The sequence below is a fragment of the Benincasa hispida genome, chromosome 11 (genome assembly GCF_027475165.1).
Source record: "Benincasa hispida cultivar pf3 chromosome 11, pf3_genome.v1.1, whole genome shotgun sequence".
NCBI lineage: Eukaryota > Viridiplantae > Streptophyta > Magnoliopsida > Cucurbitales > Cucurbitaceae > Benincasa > Benincasa hispida.
The window spans coordinates 38,762,848-38,788,028 of NC_143488.1; the positions used below are offsets into that span (position 1 = coordinate 38,762,848).

Here is a 25,181-nt window from a genome sequence, read left to right on the forward strand (position 1 = left end):
GTTAGGCCCAAAAGCCGAACCCATTAGCCAATCAAGGTCAGACCAAGCCCATGAGACTATTTTTTTAACAATATTTAGATAAAAAAAAAAAAAAACTTATAAGTTTAGATAATTAGTGGCATATTTATAGCATTCCGGTTTCCTTTTTCGTGCATTAAGGAAATGAGATTTCGTAACTCCCAAATCTCAATACTTAATGATCCATTGTAACTTTTAATTTCCTAATATTAATCATTATTAGTAACTTCTAATTATTTAATTAGTAATGGATTTACTATTTTTTAACTTATATAACCTAAATTAGCTAGCGTCCAACTTCTAATTAATCCTCCATGATTCTGCCCCCTTATTCATTATTTTTAGATAATTAATAAATTTCTTTTTTTTTTTTTCCAATTCAAAATCCATCTAATCAATTATCAAAACTAAGAAACACATATCTATAATTTCTTTTTATGTATGTTGAGAATCCGACCAAAGTCCCGCATGGTTAGACTATCCCACATTGGTTAGATAAGAGGAGGATAATATGTTTCACATATTATAAATTTTGGTTAAGTTCGGTTTGATCGAACCGTTTCCACCCCTACTTATAACATTAAATTCAGAGATTATATAGACACAGACTTAAAATTCAACCACTCAACTATTTCTAATTTAACAAAAAAAATTCAATTATATATTTATAAGATAAAACTCAATATTTCATTATTTTCTTTCCAATTCTCTATTCTTCACAAAGTTGTATCCACTATAACATTAAATTTGAATGTCTTTCTTTTTCTTATTAAGAATTTTAAAAAACCATTAGTTTTCATACCAAACCAAGCATTTTACTAACACCAATTAATTTGTCAAAACTCTTTGACAACTAAATTATTTATTTTATACAACGCACCACATACCTAAATTCTTGTATATAATATTCACTCACAACACACTCATCATTCTAAAAAAAACAACAAAAGGTGGAGATGGTGAAGATGCCAAATGAGAGCAACCTTCAGGTCACCTTCTCGAAGCATCGGTCCGGCTTCTTCAAGAAAGCTAGCGAGCTCTGCACACTTTGTGGTGTTCAGACCCAAGTCCAATTAATTAGGCCCAATGGCCAGACCCATCATTAATTAGACCCAAAGGCTAGACCCAAGTCCAATTTAGTTAGTCCAAAAGGCCAGGCCCATTGGCCAATCAAAGCCAGACCCAATCACATGAATCCCATCAAGGCCAGGCCCAAGCCCAAAGGCCAGGCCTAAGTCCAATTAAATTAGGCCTAAAGGCCTAAACCATTAGCCAATCAAGGCCAGACCCAAGCCCATGAGACTTTTTATTTAACAATATTTCGATAAAAAAAAAATGATAAGTTTAGATAATTGTTGGCATATTTATAGCATTTCGGTTTCTTTTTTCGTACATTAAGGAAAGGAGATTTCCTAATCCTAAATCTCAATACTTAATGATCCATAGTAACTTTTAATTTCCTAATACTAATCATTATTAATAACTTCTAATTATTTAATTAGTAATGGATGTTGCGAAGTGTGATGCTTGATCTTTAATTTTTATAATTGGCCTTAGAAATCTAAAAATATCTTATATGTCCCTCAACATTCAATTTTATATCTAATTTAGCTCTGATTTGGTTTTTCAAAATTAACTTTTAATACATTACTTCCACCTATAAGTTTATTTGTTTTAAAATTAAGTTTTATTTGTTTTAAAAATTTAGCTCCGATCTATTTTTCAAATTTTATAAGCTTAATTTTCAAAAAGACTTATCAAAAGTTTTATTTTCTTTTAATTATGGTGAAAATGGTCTTAGTAAAAAAAATAACGAGTGAACAAAAATAAATTTTTGAAAAAGTTCTAAGATGGCTCGTCACTTGAAACACGGATATTAAACAGAAAGCATAGACAGACACTGTAACAACAGACAAAACTAACGGTAAGAAAGCAAGAAAAGACACACTGAAGTTTTTCTAATTAATTTTAGAAAGAAGATAAATCAAGCTTTGTTTGAAAAAATAAACATAAAATGGCAAAATTAAGAAAGAAAATACAAAACAAAAACAAAAGAAACTTGTATCTTGTATAGATAAAAACTAACTATATTAAAAGGATTAAAATATTTTTTGTCACATATTTGTATTTTCTTACTGAATGTGGTTATTTATTTATTTGCATAGTTTAATCGAGGGGTGACTTGAAGGTAAAATTAGACTAATATTTTCTTTTCAAAAGTATTTATTAAAGTATTGTAGTTTTTTTTTTTTTTAAGTTGTCAAGTCTTTAAAATTCGACCTAGGTTGAATTTTGAAGATTCGAACTTCACTCTATATTTTTTTATTTTCCATTAATTCGACCTAATATTTTTTTTTAATTTTCCATTATGTTATTATATAGTATATTCCACTTTACATTTTTTTTAATTATTTTATAATTTTTTAAAGCATCTTAACTTAACTCTAAAAATAAAAAAATAAAAAAATGGTATCTCATAAAAATAATAATGTGTAAATTAAAATATCTCATTTATATAAAAATAATTACAAAAATCAATGTGTCCCACGAGGCGGACATTGTCGATTTTAAGTTGGTTATCGTCGTCGACTTCGAACTTGAGGTAGTTCTGGTTCTTCTTGATATTGCCTAAATGTCAGACCCAACTCCAATTAATTAGGCCCAAAAACAAGGCCCAAGTCCAATTAAGTTAGGCCAAAAAACCAGGCCCATTGGCCAATCAAGGCCAAAACCAAGCCCATGAAGCCCATCAAGACTAGGCCTAAGTTCAATTAAATTAGGCCCAAAGGCCAAACCCATTAGCCAATCAAGGCCAGGCCGAAGCCCATGAGACTATTTTTATTTAACATTATTTCAATTAAAAAAAATAAGTTTACATAATTGTTGGCATATTTATAGCATTTCGGTTTCCTATTTTTCGTGCATTAAGGAAATGAGATTTCCTAATTCCCAAATCTCAATTCTTAATGATCTATTGTAACTTTTAATTTCCTAATATTAATCATTATTAGTAACTTCTAATTATTTAATTAGTAATAGATTTACTATTGTTTAACTTTTAGAACCTCGATGAAAATCCAACTAATCAATTATCAAACCTAAACCACACATTTCTATAATTTCTTTTTAGGTATATATAAATCATTAAGCATGTCTATCAAATTTATATTAATTAATGAGAGTGAAAAAAACAACTAAAATTCACAATGTATGAAACAATATTTTGTTTAATTATTTAAAATCTACCATTTTCTATTTCATTGATCTTTAAATTGAAATCGTTGAGTATTAAGTGAATTATACAAATTTTTAAATGAAAAGTTGAAAAAAAATAAATATAAAACATCTATACCACAAGTAATTTTTTGGATTAATTTATTTAAAATTCAAGACGTTACATTTACTTTGTTTCGTCGATAAACTATGTACAAAAAGATCAAAAAACAAAACGAAAATAATATTTCCAATTCATTTTTTCTCTGTCTCCTTTTCTCTTTGTGAACGCTGTCAATAAGAAAGAAAAGATAAATTTCTCCCCTAAACTTTAATCACCAAATTAGATTTTAAACTTAAATTAATTTTTGCTAATTTATCCACTAATTAAATAAACTACAAAATTTTCTCTAAATTTTCAATAGAATCAATTTTTGCTAAGTTGGATTAATGTAAAAATTAGCCATTGAATAACTTTACCAAAACTCCTAAATTAAAATTAAATGATTTGGTTGTCAAATATCTTTGAGAACCAACTCATTTACTTTGTACAAATCACCACCAACACAAATTCCTCTATATATATATTCATACTTACAACACATTCATCATTCTAAAATAAACATCCTTTTTCTTTACATTTTTCACACCATTTTTTCTCTCTTTCTCCTTAACTTTCTTTTTATTAATTTTTCAAAAATAATGAGGAATAGCAGAGGGAGGCAAAAGGTGGAGATGGTAAAGATGCCTAATAAGAGCAACCTTCAGGTCACCTTGTGAAACCCAGATTTCTATTTTCCTTACTTAAGCAAGTGATAAAAGAAATTAACTAAGTGAAAGTTAAATCCTAAGTTAAGGGGAAGGAAATTTCTAAGTGTTAAATTGCAATGAAATTTGTATAATAAATAGGTTGTTGAAAACAGTTAGTGTGATTGGTGAAAGAAGGAATGGAGATTTGAAAGGAAAAAAAAAATATGGAATTGAGATGGGAAAGTTGGGGAAAAATAATAAGTAGGTTGAGCTAGTGTGGAATAATATGGAAATTAAGTTTGTGAAATTTTGGCTAAGTATAGAGAAGTTATGTGAAATGCATTATGGCTGAAGGACTGAGGAAAAAATGGAATTTATGTGAAATGCGAAAAATATGGGAAATTACTTTGGAAAAATTTGGAAAATCCATGTAAAAGTATCACAAAGTGGTGAGCAAATGTGTACGGAGAACAATGATCGTAGTAGCTAAGAGCGAGATCGTTGAGATCGAGACTAGTGAGATTGGAGAGGAAATGGGAGAGAGCAAGATTGGATAGAAGATGGGAGAGAGCGAGACCAGCGAGAAAGCTGGAGAGAGCGAGAGTGAAGAGAGCGAGACCAGCGAGAAAGCTGAAGAGAGCGAGATTGGAGAGAGCTGACCAACGAGATTGCTGGAGAGAGCGAGAGTGAAAAGAGCGAGACCAGCGAAAAAATGAAACAGAGCGACATTGCCGAGAGTGGAAAGAGCGACACTGCCGAGAGCGGAAAGAGCGAGAGCGCCTATGCTAGCCTTACTTTGTCCGATTTGAACGTCATGCCCACGCCTCGCCTATGCATTGAACGGCCGAGCAAGCGTTTGGGCGATGTATTTGGACGTGTTGGGGTGGATTATGCATGTAAAAACCCTAATTTTAATACAAACAAAGCTTGAAGACGTAAAGGGCAAACGTCAATTAAAATCTAAGTATCCGATTAAGAGAAATTCTTAAACCCTAAGAAATTGTATTGGATGCGTTTGGGAAGAACACATTGAACCAAGGTGAAGTCAGTTTACGTTGATAAAGAGAAGATTAAACATTTGGCCATGCAGCCAAGTAGGTGCTGTCAATCCCACGAGCAATTTGAATGCCTATAAATAGGGAGTTGGGATTTCATTTTTAAATCACACAAAAATCATAAATTTCGTAGAGACAGTAGAGGGCAGTGAGGGATCAGAGGAATGTGTCAACTTTGGACAAGAAGATCTTCCAATATACTCGTGCATTTGGAGTGATTCCAAAGCCATCTGAAATCTCTAGAAGTCTAGTTTTCAGAGTAGGGCTACTGGAGGAAAAGGCTCAAAGGAACTGGGCTGGAGGTTGAGAAGAAGGCAGAAGGGTTAGACTGTTGGATCAGTCTGTGCCAGTCTTGAAGATTTTGAGATTCCGGCCAAACCACGAAGAATTATGAGCTGAAAGTTTAGGGTAAGATTCCTAAGAAATTTTAGAATATGTTTGTAGAAGGAAGTATTTCCATATAAGGTTCGAAACTATAAGTAATCTAAGTTGTAAGTTGAATCTGGATTCTAGGGGTGAAAAAGGGACCCGAGGAGCTACTAGAGTGAAAAGTTCCTAAGGGTTCGAGGTGAGTGGCTAAAATGTTTTCGAACTAAAACGTTTTTAAACTGTTTTGATTGCAAACGTTTTATAGAAAGCATGTTTACGAAAATAATTCTCATGCCTTCTAGTTTTCTAAAGTGGTTTCCAAGCAAGTTTGAATTGTGATTTGAACGCATGCATATTGTTGAAAAACTATTTACATATGTATATGTATTGATTTTATCCAACATGCGTTACCATCTTTAAAGCTACGTTGTATATGTGTTATACTGTACATGCTTTATAAAGAAAAGTTGTTTACAAATAGTTTTGGTAAAATGCGATGCCGAAGTACAAGGAGAAGACATCCACCCAACTAGATACTGAAGTACAAGGAGAAGGTATCTATTGGTACTGAAGTACGTTTGAGAAGGTACCAAGCCAACAGGATACTGAAGTACGTTGGAGAAGGTATCCTAATAGCTCGATACTGAAGTACAAGGAGAAGGTATCTGAGTAGTAGTACCTAATGTGTGAAGGTACTTAGTGTGGCCACAGGTGAATAAAGTCAGAGATTGAGCATGAGGGTTCTCTCTGGACTAGTAGTTGGTGTTGGGATTATTTTACCAGGTATATAGTACTTTGATTTGAGAAATGATTTTACTGTTTTATGTTTAAAACAATTTTATATACATTACGCTTGGAAAATATTTATGCTGCAAAAGTTTATATTTCAGATAAAACTATTTTCTAAAATTATGCATGAGAATTTACTATGTTTTCTCGGTCATTCACTGGGCGTAAGCTCACCCTGTTTTCAAATATTTTTGTTTTTCCCCCCCACAGGTAACGGTCAAATTCTCTGAAGACTGTTCAGTATCTGCTCTGCCACTAAAAAATCAAAAAACTTGTAATCGTTTGCTAGGTGGTTACTGTTAATATTGTACACATGTTACTATTGTTCATATGAGGACTAGGGTTTGTGGGTTTTGGGACTTGTAAATCTATTGTTGTAAATACTCTAAACATATTAAGTTTCTAAGTTAATAAATTGTGGGCCTACAGCCGTCCCATTGCATATAATTTGTATTTCGTATCAGAGTTATTCCGCAAGAGTTTTTAGGCAGTAAGTGTTAGCCTAAGGGTTGATAACTGCTGCAGTCACGCCCTTCTCTAGGCTAAGAGGGTGATCTGGGGTGAGGTGTGACACACCTTCTCGAAGCTTCGGTCCGACCTCTTCAAGAAAGCTAGCGAGCTCTACAAACTTTGTGGTGCTCAGACCCAAGTCCAATTAATTAGACCTAAAGGCCAGACCCAAGTCCAATTAATTAGGCTCAAAGGTCAAGCCCATGTCCAATTAAACTAGGCCCAAAGGCCAGGCCCAAGTCCAATTAAATTACGTCCAAAGGTCAGGCCCATTGGCCAATCAAGGCTAGGCCCAAGCTCATGAGACTATTTTTATTTAACAATATTTCGATAAAATAAACTTATAAGTTTAGATAATTGTTGGCATATTTATAGCATTTCGGTTTCTTATTTTTAATGAGATTTCGTAACTCTCAAATCTCAATACTTAATGATCCATTGTAACTTTTAATTTCCTAATATTAATCATTTTTAGTAATTTCTAATTATTTAATTAGTAATGGATTTACTATTTTATAATTTTTAGAACGTCAATGAAATTCCAACTAATCAATTATCAAACCTAAACCACATATTTCTATAATTTCTTAGTATGTATATATAAATCAGTAACCATGTCTATCAAATTCAAATTAATTAATGAGAGAGAAAAAACAACTAAAATTCACAATGTATGAAACAATATTAGGTTAAATTGCAATTTTCATCTTTAGATTTTCAAGTTTTTGTTCAAAAGATTGATGAATGTTGAGGAGTGTGATGCTTGATCTTTCATTTTTATAATTGGCCTTAGAAATCTAAAAATATCTTATATGTCCCTCAACATTCAATTTTATGTCTAATTTAGATCTGGGTTTTTTAAAATTAATTTTTAATACATTACTTCCACCTATAAGTTTATTTGTTTTAAAATTAAGTTTTATTTGCTTTAAAAATTTAGCTCCGATCTATTTTTCAAATTTTATAAGCTTAATTTTCAAAAAGACTTATCAAAAGTTTTATTTTCTTTAAATTATTGTGGAAATGGTCTTAGTAAAAAAAATAACGAGGAAACAAGAATATTTTTTTGAAAAAGTTATAAGATGACTCGTCACTTGAAACACGAATATTAAACAGAAAGCATAAACAAATATTGTGACAACAAACAAACTAACGGCAAGAAAGCATGTAAAGACACACTAAAGTTTTTCTAATTAGTTTTAAAAAGAGGAGAAATAATCAAGCTTCGTTTGAAAAAATAAACATAGAATGGCAAAAATAAGAAAGAAAAACAAAACAAAAACAAAAGAAGCTTGTATCTTGTATAGATTATTTATTTGCATAATGTCTTTGAGAGGTGACTTGAAGGCAAAATTAGACTAATATTGTTCTTTTGAAAGGTACGTATAGAAATATTGTTGTTTTAAAACTATTTATAAAAATATTTTAGTTTTTTTTTTTTAAAGTTGTCGAGTCTTCAAAATTCAACGAACCTAGGTCGAATTTTTATGGTTCGACCTCCAACTTTTTTTTTTTCCATTAATTCGAACTCATTTTTTCTTTTTCTTTTTTTATTTTTCATTATTTTATCATATAGTATACTCCACTCTACATTTTCTTATTTTTTATTATTTTATTATTTTATTATTTTTTAAACCATCTTAACTTAACTCTAAAAATAAAAAATTAAAAAAAAATAATATCTCATTAAAATAATAAAGTGTAAATTAAAATATCTTATTTATATAAAAATAATTACAAAAATCAATGTGTCCCACAAGGCAGACGTCGTCGATTTCGAGCTAGTTTTCATCGTCGACTTCGAACTTGAGGCTGCTCTGGTTCTTCTTTATGTTGCTTTGGTACCTCTGCAAGCTGTTCATAATATAAATATTCATTATGCTCTCCACGACCCCAACCATGTCCATGCACGTATGAAGACGATGGACCAGCCTCTGAGTCATAATGTCTTGAACCAAATGCTGGCATCATAATCATCCGATTAACATAATCAGTTTGACTCTACATCTATATCACAGGGGGCAACTCTTCCACATTGTGGGCAATTTCATCGAATTTATCCTCTTCCCGAACAGGTCCTCTACGTCTAGGAGCTAGTGGAGGAACAATAGGTATATCGTACATATAAAAAATTGAATATACAATAAAAGTATCATCTACACTTAATTAAATATACATGATAAAAAAAGTATTTATTTCTCAATTAAATAATGTACAACTTAATTAAAAGAATAATGTATAATTTTATAAATTATAATAAAAAAAATTGAATATACAATAAAAGTATCATCTACACTTAATTAAATATACATGATAAAAAAAGTATTTATTTCTCAATTAAATAATGTACAACTTAATTAAAAGAATAATGTACAACTTTATAAATTATAATAAAAAAAATTGAGTATACAATAAATGTATCATCTACACTTAATTAAATATACATGAAAAAAATATATTTATTTCTTAATCCTTAACTGTCCGTAGGCTGTCTTAGTAACGAAGGACAGTTCCTTCGATTATGACCTAACTGATTACAAAATCCACATCGTTGTCGAGTGACTGGTTCTCTCCAATCTATCTCGTTATGATAACGTGAACTTTTTGTCTATCGAATTTTCTCAACAACAATGGATCAGCATGTAAGACAAGCATGTCGATCTGAAATTAAACACACCTCTTCGTGTGTTACAATTTATCTCAAGTGTTTCAGGAACCATCCCCATGAGTCTACAGACTCTTCATCTGCAACAACAAATGCAAGTGAAAAAAGATGCCCGTTCGAATCAATTGATGTAGCATCAATAATTTTCCTCGATTATTGCCATACAAGTGGGTACCATTTATCTGAATTATCGGTCGACATTTATTAAAAGATTCTATACGAGGACCAAATGCCCAAAATACAGAAGTTAGGATAACATGACCTTCAGTAAACGTTTCTTTCACTCTCCACTTCAGGATTGGACTGCTTAAGCATATACGACCACCTGGGTAACAATTTGTAAGTCTCATCCCAATTACCGAACACTTTAGTCAACGCTTTTCTTTTGCCCTCTCATACCCTATGGTAAGGAACATGATATCTAAACTTTGATTTGATGTTGGACTGCAGTTGGGTCACACGGATAGATGGTTTCTATCTTACGGCACCACAGAACTCTAGTACAATCATTGATGAATCCAATTGAACATGACTCAGACTCAGTTCTGAATAAAAACATGTATGTTGCTCATCATACTTAGTGATCTCGAACAAGCCATGCGATTTTTTCTTTATTGCATGAAGTTTCCATTTGCAACCTTCTTCCCAATTCTTACACAGAATTTTCCAAATTTTCAGTGTCGATTCTGCAACCTCATATGGTGCGTGACATTTAATAGAAAAACAGTTGACCGCGTGTTGTAGCATTTCTTTATCTTGACAAATCAACTCTTTATGCAACTGAGTATTGTCAACGTCCATAGGGGCTACAATTGGGTCATGTTCTCGAATGTTATCTAGTACATTCATATCCAAATCGTTGAATGTATTTGAAGATAACTCATGTTCACGACCATCGGAATCCAACTCTTCGAATTCATTGTCTGTTTCTGTTCTGAAATCTCTATACTGATTGTTAACCACCATATCTTCATTATCACATGGCAATGCAACTGATTTCAGATCAGGATCAATACATTGTGTTGGATCTTCAAACTGATTAAATGGTGCATTCAAGTTTATATCCAACCCTATCCTATTTATATTTACATACAAATGCACTAATTTCAGGAGTGGCATCGCGATTGAGAACATCAAGTTCATAGCTTGTGCATTCGGAATAGGAAATGACATAAACCTTATTAATCCTGATGGTTCTAGGTTAGTATGTCTATATATTATTTCTAACTGATTTTTTCTCATATCTACACTAAGTGACATCCCAATCATGAATTGTTCAAATACAATTCCACTGTTCACATTTATGCTAAAACCCCCACTTGGTGGTTTGTCATGGTCAAGTCTATCAATACAATCAATCATATTACCATTTGTAAACAACATAAATCCCAAACATTTGTCCGCTATTTTCTAAAAATCACAATATTTTTTTTATTAAAATAAACATATTAAAGTTTTTAAACTATAAACATCAACTTAACAGAACAATAAGGTGGATTTTTAAAACTATTTTTTTTCAAATTTAATACAAAAAAATAAAATATTATAAGAAATATATTAAAAAAATCACAATAATTTTGTATTAAACTAAAAATATTAAAATTTTTAAATTATAAACATCAACTTTTTAAACAAAACAATAAGATAAACGTTTTAAACCTATTTTTTCAAATTTAATACTAAAAAAATAAAATATCATGAGAAATATATTAAAAAAATCACAATAATTTTGTATTAAACTAAAAATATTGTTTCTGAACATCAACTTTTTAAACATAACAATAAGATAAACTTTTTAAACCTATTTTTTTCAAATTTAATACTAAAAAAATAAAATATCATGAGAAATATATTTAAAAAATCATAATAATTTTGTATTAAACTAAAAATATTAAGATTTCGAACATCAACTTTTTAAACATAACAATAAATTAAACTTTTTAAAACTATTTAAAACTATATTTTCAAAATGAATACTAAAAAAATCAAATATCATCATAAATATATTTCAAAAAATCACAATAATTTTGTATTAACTAAAAATATTAAAGCATAAACATCAACTTTTTAAACATAACAATAAACTATGCTTAAATACAAACAAAAACAAACAAAATATAAATAAGATTAACATGTTGGTATAATATAATATAAATAAGCTAATAACAAATCTCTTACAAACCAAATCATTTACTTTGTACAACTCACCACAACCACAAATTCCTCTATATATATATTCATACTCACAACACATTCATTATTCTAAAACAAACATCTTTCTTCTTTACATTTTTCACACCATTTTTTCTCTTTTTCTCTTAACTTTCTCATTATTCATTTTTCAAAAATCATGAGGAAGAGTAGAGGGAGGCAAAAGGTGGAGATGGTAAAGATGCCAAATGAGAGCAACCTTCAAGTCACCTTCTCGGAGCGTCGGTCCGGCCTCTTCAAGAAAGCTAGTGAGCTCTGCACACTTTGTGGTGCTCATACCCAAGTCCAATTAATTAGGCCCAAAGGCTAGACTCAAGTCCAATTAATTAGGCCCAAAAGTCATGTCCCAAGTCCAATTCAATTAGGCCCAAAGGCTAGGCTCATTGGCCAACCAAGGCCAATCCCATGCCCAAGAAATGCATCAGGAGCTCTATAAATAGAAAAGCTCCCCTCATTTGCAAGGGTCAGTATTTTCTACATTTAGAGATCCTAGAGAGAATTCATCAAGATGCCTTGAAGACACAAACACTCTTCCAAGACTTTTACTTCAAGAACGTTCAGTGCTTTCCTTCTAGTCAAGCACATTCACCTAACCGAGAGAGAATCAAAGGATCAAGTACTAGAGATCGAACCACATCGCATCAAATCAACTTCAACATCAACACCAACTCAAGCTCAACTCCATGAAACACGTTTCTCCGGAAACCTCGTGTGAACAGTTACTTTTATCTATGAATTTCGTTTTTTTGTTATTCACTTTTAATTTTTAACAAAATTATTATTGTTTTTAGAATTTGACTAAAGATTTAAGTGGTTTTCCAATAATAGAAATTTAGGAAAAATAAATATAAATTTTAAAATAGAAAATTATTAATACAATTATTACCAAATGAGATCTAAGCATTTACACAGAATAATATGTTTTTTTTATGTATGTAAAGTCGGTTCACACTCATCATGACTAATTTTACATGACTTCACTTGATCTAATAACAAGCTAAATAATAAATTCGAATATGAAATTATAGGTAGATGATAATTATAGATTGAATTATTTCCCTCTAAGTATTTTATCAAACTCAAAATCCTTACCGTGATACTATGATTTTTATTACATTTAAAACTCAAGACGTTACATTTACTTTATTGCATCGATAAACTTTGTACAAAAAGATCGAAAAACCAAATGAAATCAAATTTCCAATTAGGCCCAAAAGCCAAACCCATTAACCAATCAAAGCTAGACCCAAGCCCATGAGGCTATTTTTATTTAACAATATTTCGATAAAAAAAAAAACTTATAAGTTTAGATAATTGTTGGCATATTTATAGCATTTCGGTTTCCTATTTTTCATGCATTAAGGAAATGAGATTTCCTAACTCCCAAATCTCAATAGTTAATGATCCATTTTATCTTTTAATTTCCTAATATTAATCATTATTAGTAACTTCTAATTATTTAATTAGTAATGAATTCACTATTTTTTAACTTTTAGAACCTTAATTAAAATCCAACTAATCAATTATCAAACCTAAACCACGTATTTCTATAATTTCTTTTTACGTATATATAAATCATTAAGCATGTCTATCAAATTCATATTAATTAATGACAGTGAAAAAAAAAACAAATAAAATTCACAATGTATGAAACAATATTAGGTTAAATTGCAATTTTAGTCTTTAGATTTCCTAGTTTTTGTTCAAAATATTCATGAATGTTGAGAAGTGATGCTTGATCTTTAATTTTTATAATTGGCCTTAGAAATCTAAAAATATCTTATATGTCCCTGAACATTCAATTTTATATCTAATTTAACTCTGATTTGGTTTTTCAAAATTAACTTTTAATATATTACTCCCACCTATAAGTTTATTTGTTTTAAAAATTTAGCTCCGATCTATTTTTCAAATTTTAAAAACTTAATTTTCAAATAGACTTATCAAAAGTTTTATTTTCTTTTAATTATGGTGAAAATGGTCTTAGTAAAAAAAAAATAATAACGAGTGAACAAAAATAATTTTTTGAAAAAGTTATAAGATGACTCGTCACTTAAAACACGGATATTAAACTAAAAGCATAGACAAACATTGTAACAACAAACAAAAGTAATAGTAAGAAAGTATGTAAAGACACACTGAAGTTCTTCTAATTAATTTTTTTAAAAAAAGATAAATCAAGCTTTGTTTGAAAAAATAAACATAGAATGGAAAAGATAAGAAAGAAAATACAAAACAAAAACAAAAGAAGCTTGTATCTTGTATAGATAAAAACTAACTATATAAAAAGAACTATAATTCTTGAGAATAAGGTTAAAATATTTTTTATCATATATATGTATTTTCTTATTGAATGTGGTTATTTATTTATTTGCATAATTTCTTTGAGGGGTTACTTGAAGGCAAAATTAGACTAATATTGTTCTTTTCAAACGTATTTATAAAAATATTGTTGTTTGAAAATTTTTATAAAAATATTGTAGTTTTTTTTTTTTTAAGTTGTCGAGTCTTCAAAATTCGACCTAGGTTATTATATAGTATATTCCACTTTACATTTTTTAATTTTATTTTTATTATTTTTATTATTTTATTATTTTTTAAACCATATTAACTTAACTCTAAAAATAAAAATAATAAAAATAATAAAATCTCGTAAAAATAATAATGTGTAAATTAAAATATCTCATGTAACGACCGGATCCTTACATATTATGGTCCGACCGCTACGACATGCATACTTAGACTTTTCTATCATGAGATGAGTTTTGGTAAAAATCTCAAAAGAACATATCTAAGATTTTATTAATTAGGTAGAAAACTATATAAAAAGTTTATTTTACAAAATACCAGGATCCATAAAACATTAGCGTAGTGATACAAAAATGCATATGCTTATGATAGTGAGCTTGATGGTTGGTCATTTGAGCAACGTCCAGTTCTACCACCTACGCTGTGTTCTTACCTAAAAAGTCTGTAAAATAGGATGAGTATATAATATACCCAGTAAGTAGTTCTCACATAGGGTAGTGACCAAATGCACAATCACATGCAACATGTCCTGAAAACATATGATTGGGACCGAAAACATATAATAACATGTGATGGTCGGTTATGCTTCTAACGTAAATTTCTCCGCCCTGGTAGGAAGATGAGAACTTAAGTGGAAACTAACCCTTCTGATGATTAGCGGGTCATGCAGTCAGTAGGGTCGAGTCGCATCCAACATCAACCATTAGCATGAACGTAAGATTGGACTAGAGGGGTGCAACCATACATACCCTGTTAGTCCCTAGTATAAACTTGACATAGAATTGGGTCTAGAGGGGTGCAACCATACATACCCTGTTAGCCCCTAGTATAAACTTGACATAGAATTGGGTCTAGAAAGGTGCAACCATACATGCCCTGCTAGCCCTAGAAGCATAACCTTTATCTAATTAAAATTTAATCTTATTTCATCGTTGTGAACAAACATAATACATGGGGTCCCTTGTCCATAAACGTATTTTAAACATGTAATGCAACATAACAATAACATAATTATGCAACATATTAAAGGTACACTACCATGAAACATTTAAAGAGAGGGTGAGATAAAATACTTACCTTCACTGCGATCTTAGTTATTTCTTATGGTTTAATCAGTAGAGCTTTCCCTCTTAAACCAGAAGAAAATTTGGGTAGCACTTCCCTCGCGTTTCCTCCTTCTAACTAACAGAATTACTTTACCCTTTTCACACGATTTTTACTACTGAATTTTGTTTTAGAATGAGTTTAACTTCCAACCTAAAACCTCATATTTATAGCCGTTTCCAGCTCTTCTCTGCGTGACAACTCATCCTACAATTAGCTTCTTTAAAATTACTTAGGTTTAAGAATTTCTCTTAATAAGATACCTAATTTTGGCTAACGTTTGCCCTTACGTCATCAACCTTTGTTTGTATTCAATTTTAGGGTTCTCCATGTATAATCTATAAGATCGTGGCCAAATTCAACGCATAATCCACGCTTTTGTCTAAATCTCGCTCTCTTCAGTTTTCTCACTGGTTTGGTTCTTGTGGCTCTCGCTCTCTCCAGATTTCTCGCTGTTTTACTCTCGTGGCTCTTGCTCTCTCTAGCCTTTCTCGCTGGTTTACTCTCGTGGCTCTCGCTCTCTCCAACTTTCTCGCTGGTTTACTTTCGTGGCTCTTGCTCTCTCTAGCTTTCTCACTGGTTTACTCTCGAGGCTCTCGCTCTCTCCAACTTCTAATTAATCCTCCCTGATTCTACCCCCTTATTCATTATTTTTGGATAATTAATAAATTTCTTATTTTTTTCTAATTCTAAATTTCCATCCGAATTTTCTATTAAATTTATTTGTGTCCCCTGCTTTCTAAATTAGGGTTAGGGTATTACATTTACTACCCCTTAAATAAAATTTCGTCCTGCTTAACATTTGACATTTAATTTCGTGTAGTGTATGCGTACAAATTTGGGTTGTTATATCTCATTTATATAAAAACAATTACAAAAATCAATGTGTCCCACAAGATGGACGTAGTCGATTTCGAGCTGGTTGTCATCATCGACTTCGAACTTGAGATAGCTCTAGTTTTTCTTGATGTTGCCAAAAGGCAAGACCCAACTCCAATTAATTAGGCCCAAGTCCAATTAAGTTAGGCCAAAAGGTTAGGCCCATTGGCTAATCAAGGACAGACCCATGTCCAATTAAATTAGGCCCAAAAGCCAAACCCATTAGCCAATCAAGGCCAGACCCAAGCCCATGAGACTATTTTTATTTAACAATATTTCGATAAAAAAAACTTATAAATTTAGATAATTGTTGGCATATTTATTTCATTTCGGTTTCCTATTTTTCGTTCATTAAAGAAAATGAGATTTCCTAACTCCAAATCTCAATACTTAATTATCATTGTATCTTTTAATTTCCTAATATTAATCATTATTAGTAAATTCTTATTATTTAATTAGTAATGGATTTACTATTTTTTAACTTTTAGAACCTTAATGTTCGAGAATTGAATGCACAACTTACTCAAGTGTTGAATTGAATAGAAATAGAGCGAAAGCACGATGAAGAGTTGTACAAACTGTGGAAGGCAAATCAAGTATTATGGAACCTTCATTTCATAACTATTTTGTGTTTTATTTGTTTGTTTTAAAACTAAATCGTTTTCAAAATTCAAAAGCTTTTAAACCTCATTTGATAACTATTTGATCTTTGAATTTTTTTTTCACTTTCTCCTAATTTGTTTATAACGGTTTCGTTAATTTAAAGAATCATTTCAATAAATTTTAAAAAGAAATCAATAATAAGTTTTTCAAAACATTAGTAAAAAACAGGTAACAAAAGAAAAAAAAATCCAAGCATAGAAGTACACTTTGTAAGCTTAATTTTCAAAATCAAATATCAAAAGTTTTTCTTTTTCTTTTATCAATTTTTAAATATGGTGAAACTAGTCTTGGAAAAAGAATTAAAGCAAACAAGAATAATTTTTTAAAAAAATCCAAACCCTTATCAAACAAAACAACTCCAACCTCAAAATCTATGCAATGTTCTAACTTATAATATTCCTATTAAATTATTATTGAATTTAGAAGTATAAGTGAATAAATTATAAACAATCAATAAGTGAATAAATTATAAACAATCACATATTTAATATTTTATATATATAGGCACAATGTTGGTCGGAGCTTCCCATAGAAGAAATGGAAATGAATCAATTAGAACAACTCAAAGCATCCTTGGATGAGGTAAAGAAGAATGTCACACAACAAGCTGATCAGATTTTGATTTAGACTTCTAATGGCAATCTGTCGCTGCAGTTCTTCCTAACTCCAACTCCGACATCGATAAACTCTAACCAACAAGCTGGCCTTTTCGTCGTCGATCCGAAGAACATCATCTCTCATCTTCCCTACAATAACTATGGTTCCTATAGACCATGTAGTTTCTTTTGAACTTAAGGAACAAGAAATTTAATTTAGCTTAATTAAGCTAAATTAAAATCTACGTGTTCTCAGTTTACAGAGTGTTCAACTAAAATTATTTTTCATACAGTTTGATAATTATATCAAAAGATATATGATCAATCATAAAACTGAACTTCTTCTCTCATTATCATATAGCTTTGTGTTTGTGTAATTATTAGATCATGGTTAATTTAATACAAATCTCAATTATTTTGTTTTATGTATCATGCATGTAGTTTTGTTTAAGGAACAAAATTTGATTGTTGATTTCGATTCAGAAAAAGATCTAGTATAGAAGTACATAATCCTTTCATTCATTACACGATTTAAAAATAAGAAAAAACAAAACCAATTCTAAAGTTTAATTTTCATTAAAACTTATAATTTTATCAAACGAGATTCTAAACTTAGATGAGTTTTTACTAGTTTATCTACTAATTTTAACCAAAAAAAAAAAAAACAAAGAATGTAAAAGTTTTCATACCGTTTTTCTTTTAAAAAATTCAATACAATAAACTTTTGCACAAATTTAAGTTGAATAAACTCACAAATTGACCATTAAATAACTTTACCTGAACTCATCATTTCTAACAAAGATTTAGCTTTAATTTCGTCTTCTCTTGAAATCTTATCAATTTTGTATGATATGTATTTTTATTTATCAATATTTCGATAAAAACTTATAGAGGATTAAAATTAAAACATTTTCAAAGTTAATATTACCAAACTTATCTAGGTTTGAGATTTAAGTCAATGAAAGTGAAAGTTTAGAGGCAAAATTGATCGTATCAAAGTGTGGAGTCAAATTGATTTTTTTTCCTAAAAATAATCAAAATTTGTTTAGCAAAGTTTCACTTTTCTAATAACTAGAATGAACCAATTTTTATTTAAGAATTATTATACTCAATAAAAATGTTTAGATAATGGTTGGCATATTTGTAGCATTTTGGTTTCTATTTTTCATGCATTAAGTGAAATTAGATTTCCTAACTCCCAAATTTCAATACTTAATAATCCATTGTACCTTATAATGTCTTAATCTTAATCATTATTAGTAACTCCTAATTACTCAATTAATACGCAATTTGTTAGACATAAAATTAAAATTGAACCATTTAACTATTCCTAATTTAATCAACAAAATTATAGAAAACTTCATCAATTATATATGTATAAGAAAAATTCAATATATATTTTTTCTTTGCAATTTTCTATTTCTCAGGAATTTGTAAGCACTATAACATTAAATTTGAAGTTTTTTTTCTCTTTTTAAAAAATTTTAAAAAGCATTAATTGTCATTTATATTAAGCAAATTGAGATCATGTATGATATCCCCAAAATAGAATTTTATTATCTTTAATGATCAATTTGTCAAAACTCTTTGACAACCAAATCATTTATTTTGTACGACACACCACCAACCCAAATTTCCCTTTACATATATCTGCGTATATATGTATATATATATATATATGTATGTGTGTATATATATATGTATATATATATATATATATATAACACTCATCATTCTAAACCAACAACATTTTTCTTTGTTACATTTTTTGCACCATTTTTCTCTCTCTCTTTAACTTTCTCTTTAATAATTTCTAAGAATCATGAGTAAGAGCAGAGGTAGGCAAAAGGTAGAGATGGTGAAGATACCAAATGAGAGCAATCTTCAGGTCACCTTCTTGAAGCTAATTGAAGCTCACTGGAACGCCAATGTTCGAGAATTGAATACTCAAGTGCTAAACAAGCTAGAAGTGGAACAGAAGCAGGTGAAGAGTTGAACAAATTGTGGAAGGCAAATCAGGTATTATAGCACCTTCATTTTGATCACTATTTTGAGTTTTATTTGTTTGTTTTAAAACTAAATCTTTTTCAAAACTCAAAAGTTTTTAAACCTCGTTTGATAATCATTTGATCTTTGAAAATTGTCTTTGTTTTTTACCTCATTTGATTATCATGGTTTCATTATTTTAAAGAATCATTTGAATCTTCAATCAATTTAAAAAAGAAAAAGAAAATAAGTTTTTCAAAACATTAGTAAAAAATAGGTAACAAAAGAAAAAAAATCCAAGTATAGAAGTAAACTTTATAAGCTTAATTTTAAAACCAAATTACAATTTTTTTTTCTTTTTTCTTTATTAAATATGGTAAATGGTCTAGGTAAAAAAAATGAGTAAACAAGAATAATTTTTAAAAAAAATGAAATCGTTATGAAACAAAACAACTCCAACCTCAAAATCTATAAAATGTTCTAACTTCTAATATTCCTAATAAATTACTATTGAATTTAGAATTATAGGTGAATAAATTATAAACAATAACATATTTAATATTTTATATATTATATATATATAGGTACAATGTTGGTGGGAGCTTCCTATAGAAGAAATGGAAATGCATCAATTAGAACAACTCAAAGCATACTTGGATGAGCTAAAGAAGAATGCCACACAATAAGTTGATCGGATTTTGATTCAGACTTCTAATGGCAATCTGCCGCCGCAGTTCTTCCAAACTCCAACTCTAACACCGACACCGGTAAACCCTAATGTTTTGGAAAATCATGTCAGATTAAAAAAAAAGTTTACAAAATATGGTTTTGTTTTTATAATTCGACTAATAGTTCAAGTTTTTCTTCAAGAATATGAGCACCATAGTATGAAATTTTAGGAGAAAATAAATATAAATTTAAAAAACATAAAAATAAAAATAAAATCACTACCAGATGAAATCTTAAGAATTAAATGAAATATTAGGTTTCAGTTCATTACCTTTGAAGAATTCCACCTTAATCCTTATGCTTTCCACGAATTTGATCTTCAAATTTATAGTAGACCACCAAAAGAATCTTCTCTACTATCAGCCTCGGATTTGAGTTGTGGAACTCTAAATTGAGAGGGAATTAGAAGTATTTTGTAGAGGGTTTGAGAACTCAATGAAATTTTGCAGAATTTCCAAAATTTCAGAATTTCATCTACTTCAATTTTAGAAATTGAAGTATTTATTCAACATAAACATGCAAGCACTAAGTCTTTCAACAATTTGACACTTCAAATAGTGCTCATGCAGTGGGTGAGGGATTTTGATAGTTATTTAGAAAAGTTATCTTGACATCCATTTTCCAGATTTATAATCATAAAAGGCAGTAATGGATAAGAGTATTCTAATAAACTTGATCATGACAACCAGAGGGAAGGTTTCTTTATAGTCTACCCCCTCTCTTTGAGTAAACCCTTTTATCACGAGTCTAGCTTTATAGGTCTGTACCATACCAGCTTGGTCTCGTTTTCTCTTGTAGATCCATTTGCAACTAATAGCTTTTACCCTCTTTTGTTGATTTACAAGTTCTTAGACTAGATTGAAGTACATTAACTCCATTTCAAAATCCATGGTTTTTATCCATTGGTCTCTATCCACATCTACCACTGCCTGTTTAAAAGTCAATGGATCATCTAAGCCATCATTAGGTATGATGACTTGAGTTCCTATTAAACCCATTTAACAGTCAGATTGATAAACAATCCTCCTACTACGTCGAGGCATTCTCAACTCTTGAGAATGATGTGAAATACTAGTTTCATCAACAACTTTTATTGAAGGACCAGCTTGATCAACAACATTTGTTAATTTATCTGTACTTTCTCTGGATGTCTCACTCAATACTAGCTTACTACAAGGCTGATGATTTTGAATGGGGTCTTCCTCTAGGAATGCTGCATTTATTGATACAAACACTTTATCTTCCTCTAGGAATACTTTTGAATGGTGCTCCAATTTCTTTCGGTTCTGCACCAACACATGTGTTGGGCACCCCCAAATCTTGAAGTGATATAAACTACCTTTACGTCATCTCCATAACTCGTAAGGTGTTTCTGAAACACTTTTTGAGGGAACTACGTTCAAAATATATACTATAGTCTCCACTGCATGACCCCAAAAATAACTAGGCAATTGAGCATAACTCATCATTGAATGAATCATGTCCTACAGGGTTCTATTTCTTCTTTCCAATACACTATTTTATTGTGGTGTACCAGGTGCTGTGAGTTAAGACTGAATTTTCATGTTCTATCAAATAGTCCTGGAATTTTAAGTCCATAAACTCACCACCTCGATTTGATCAAAGTGTTTTAATCTTTTTATCCAGGTGGTTCTCAACCTCTGCCATATATTCCTTGAACTTTTCAAGTGTTTCGGACTTATGATGCATTAGGTAAATATAGTCATATCTGGAATAATCATCTATAAAGATGATAAAATATTCATACCTTCCTCTAGCTTTAATATTCATCGAAACGCAAAGGTCTGAATGTACTAGCTCTAAGGATTCTTTGGCTCTAATAACTTTCCCTGTAAAATATCTTTTGGTCATCTTACCCACAAGACAAGATTCATATGGAGGTAATGAGTTATCTTCTAACTTATTTAGAAGTCCACTCTTAACGAATCTCCCAATCCTATTGAGATTAATGTGTCCTAATCTTAAGTAAATATGATAGGTATTTGGAGAAATCTTTCGTTTCTTATTTTGAGTTTCAGCAATTCTAAACATCTCTATATTTAAAATGGCTTTTACCCTAGTCAGTTTTAACACGTATAAGTTATTTTCTAAATTTGCATAACATATTTTAATACCTTTCGAAATAATGAACACTTCATTATTTTCAAAAGAGACTTTGTAATTTTGTTCAAGTAAACATGAGATATATATTAAATTCCTTTTCATATAAGAAATATAATAGACATTTTCAAGTAAAATGTGTTTATCTCCAATAAATAACTTCATATCTCCCACTACTTTAGCTTAAACAACTTCCCTGGTCCCTACCTTAAAAGTTGCTTCACTTTCTGTAAGTTGTCTCCAAGAACTAGTTTACTGAGCGAAAGCACAGATATTATTAGCGACACCTGAATCTATTATCTAGGTCTTTTTATCATGTTCACTAAGCACGTCTCAATGACAAACAAATCATATTTACTTTGTCGTGCTTTCTTTGTCTCTTCATCTATGACATTCAGTTCTTAATTTTCTTAGCTAATATATCATATATATTTGTTAGAATAATGTCCATCTATCATACGCATTCCAACCATTTTGGTATGCAAATGACTTGGGAGATCGAGGACATTGGTCTGTTAAAACAAGTTTTGAATCATCGTTTGCTACTATATTTGATTTCCATGTTGAATAATTATTATCGTTAAACATATCAAAAATGAGTAATTTGGAGGAATTCAACATGCTAAAACTTTAACAAATTTTAATTAGTAAAATATTTCTAAATCCAGTTCTATTGTAGCAAAAATAAATAATGTCCCCAAAATTCATTATTTGTTTGTAACAATACTATAGTGAGTCAGAATAAGTGCTACTGAGGGGTAATCAAATACTCTTTCACTAATGTAAGACATTCTTGACTAAATACTATCTCTATAATAACTCTTATTCCTATAGTTATTTAGCTACCGATTTCGGTCAAGAAATTACTAACACTTAGTAATTTTGTAAGTGTAACCCTCCATTTTTCAGACTTCAGAGCTCGACCCCAACGATGCTTCTAAATTGGATAGTCAAGGTTGGGTATTGACTTAAGAAATCTTATCCATTCCTAGAGTTTTAGTTGTTCCAAATCCCGTATTATGACCCTCCAAGGGGATAGCCGTTTGTTAAACGATTAGTGTAGATTGCCTAAAGTCAACAAGTAGGCGCAACATAGGAATCTTACAATCCAAACTAATGGAAAAGACTGTATGACATGTTGACACATATCCTTCACACACTTACTATGAACTACTTCCCCTATTCACCTTGCTATTTATTCATACAAACAATTTTGGAATGGAGGTCACTCCTAGAGTGACACGAAGCCAAGCATGAATTTCACGGTGTGAACTCTTAGGGAAATGAGAGCTAAGAACAATATATCGTATATGTTATTAGTCTCCACTGAAGTGTTCTAAATGTTTGGGTATATACTTTTACATAGGCGTAATTCGGCTAATAAACACCCTAAGTCATGTGGTTTATCCAAGTATAACATTTATATTTGGATTTAACCTACTATATCTAAGTGATGAAACCATTTCATTATCTTACACCGCTCACGCATGCTCATAAAACCGGTTAATAATGTTCAGTATTTCAGTTATATTCCCCAGGTAGAAGTTGTTTTGTAGATCATCAACTTAAGTACTTACAGCCTTAGATAGAATTATAGATCGATTGAGTTTGTAACTGTGTTTTATAAGATAACAGCCTATTTTAACTATTAAAACAAGTTGTCATTAAATCTAAGTGAGCATACATTTGATCTTTGTTATAGATTTTAAATGTCTAACTCATTTTATAACTCTTATAAAAATATAGACATAGTTAACCACAGTTGATCGACCTCCTCCTAGATCAGAGTCAATCGACCATCTCCATCCATCCATCTTTACTGATGCTGCTTCTCCATCATCTTGTGGAAATAGTAATTCACTTGAGGCAAGTGGATTAATGGAGGCATTTTCATTTAAAACATTTTTTTTTTTGAAAATTTCTTCAAATTTGATTGATCGTAACCCTTGGCCTATATCAATTTTTGCTAATGAAGTTCATAAGAAAGATCTACCTAAAATGATAGAGTTCCAAAGAGAATAAGTGTTTTGGTTGTAATTAAGAACATAGAAATTTGTTGAGAAGATCAAGCCATCCATATTTACTAAAACATCGTGTACTACTTCTAATGGCTTTCTCATGCTACAGTCTGCCAATTGGGTCACAATATTTGTACTTTTAAGATCTAGCAACCGAAGTTCATAAAACAAAGATGCATGCATAATTCTCACAGCTACTCCTAGGTCTATCAAAGCACTTTGCAGCTTCTTCTTACCCACAGTGCAAGGTAAGCAAAACATGCCTGGATCGTCTTGTTCTCAAGGTAGCTTAATTGACATTACTATTGCTTGAGCTATAATCATTTCTTCATTTTTCTTGTCCCACTACTTTGAGCTCGTTTCAGGAGAGATAGCAGTCTGTTTTCCAAGGTTCTCAGTTTGTTTATCTTTTTCTTCTTTCTTCTAAGGGTCTAAGAGTCCACTTGAAAAAAGAGCAATAGGAGTACATGCTTTAAGATCGGGTTTTTCTAAAGAAATAGAATTAATCTTCCTAGAGTTCCTAGATGCTCAGGGTCTATTATCGTATTTACCAAAACCAACAAAGTTGATTAAATTGATCTTCAGAGAATTCAATTGACAGATTCAGATTTTCATGAATTCAATTATCGGGGATTCTGAGGATTTAGAATTAACAGATTTAGAGGATTCAAATTTAGAAGATTCAAGACATTTGAGTGATTCAGAAGATTCATTGTTCATAAAACCAGAAGATTCGAGTTTAGAAGATTTAGGAGAAGCAGAGACACTAACTGTAGTAGGAGCACTTACATTTTTAAATGAGTGTCAGGTTGTTCAGGGAGCTTACCATATTTGATATCAAGTTTACTTACCGTGGTGGCCAGTTTAGAAATTTGATTGGCTAGATATTGCTTACCTTGCCTTGTCTCTTTTTGGAAAAGAGCATTTTCTTCTTGTAAATTGTTTTACTCTTGTTGGAAGGTACTTATATCTTTTT

At 30.4% G+C, this 25,181-nt stretch overlaps 1 pseudogene; it reads left to right on the plus strand.

Annotated features, from left to right (window-relative positions):
- Positions 1-11,719: 11,719 nt before the first annotated feature.
- Positions 11,720-20,023, plus strand: LOC150032627 (agamous-like MADS-box protein AGL62; annotated as a pseudogene).
- The last annotated feature ends 5,158 nt before the right edge of the window (positions 20,024-25,181 follow it).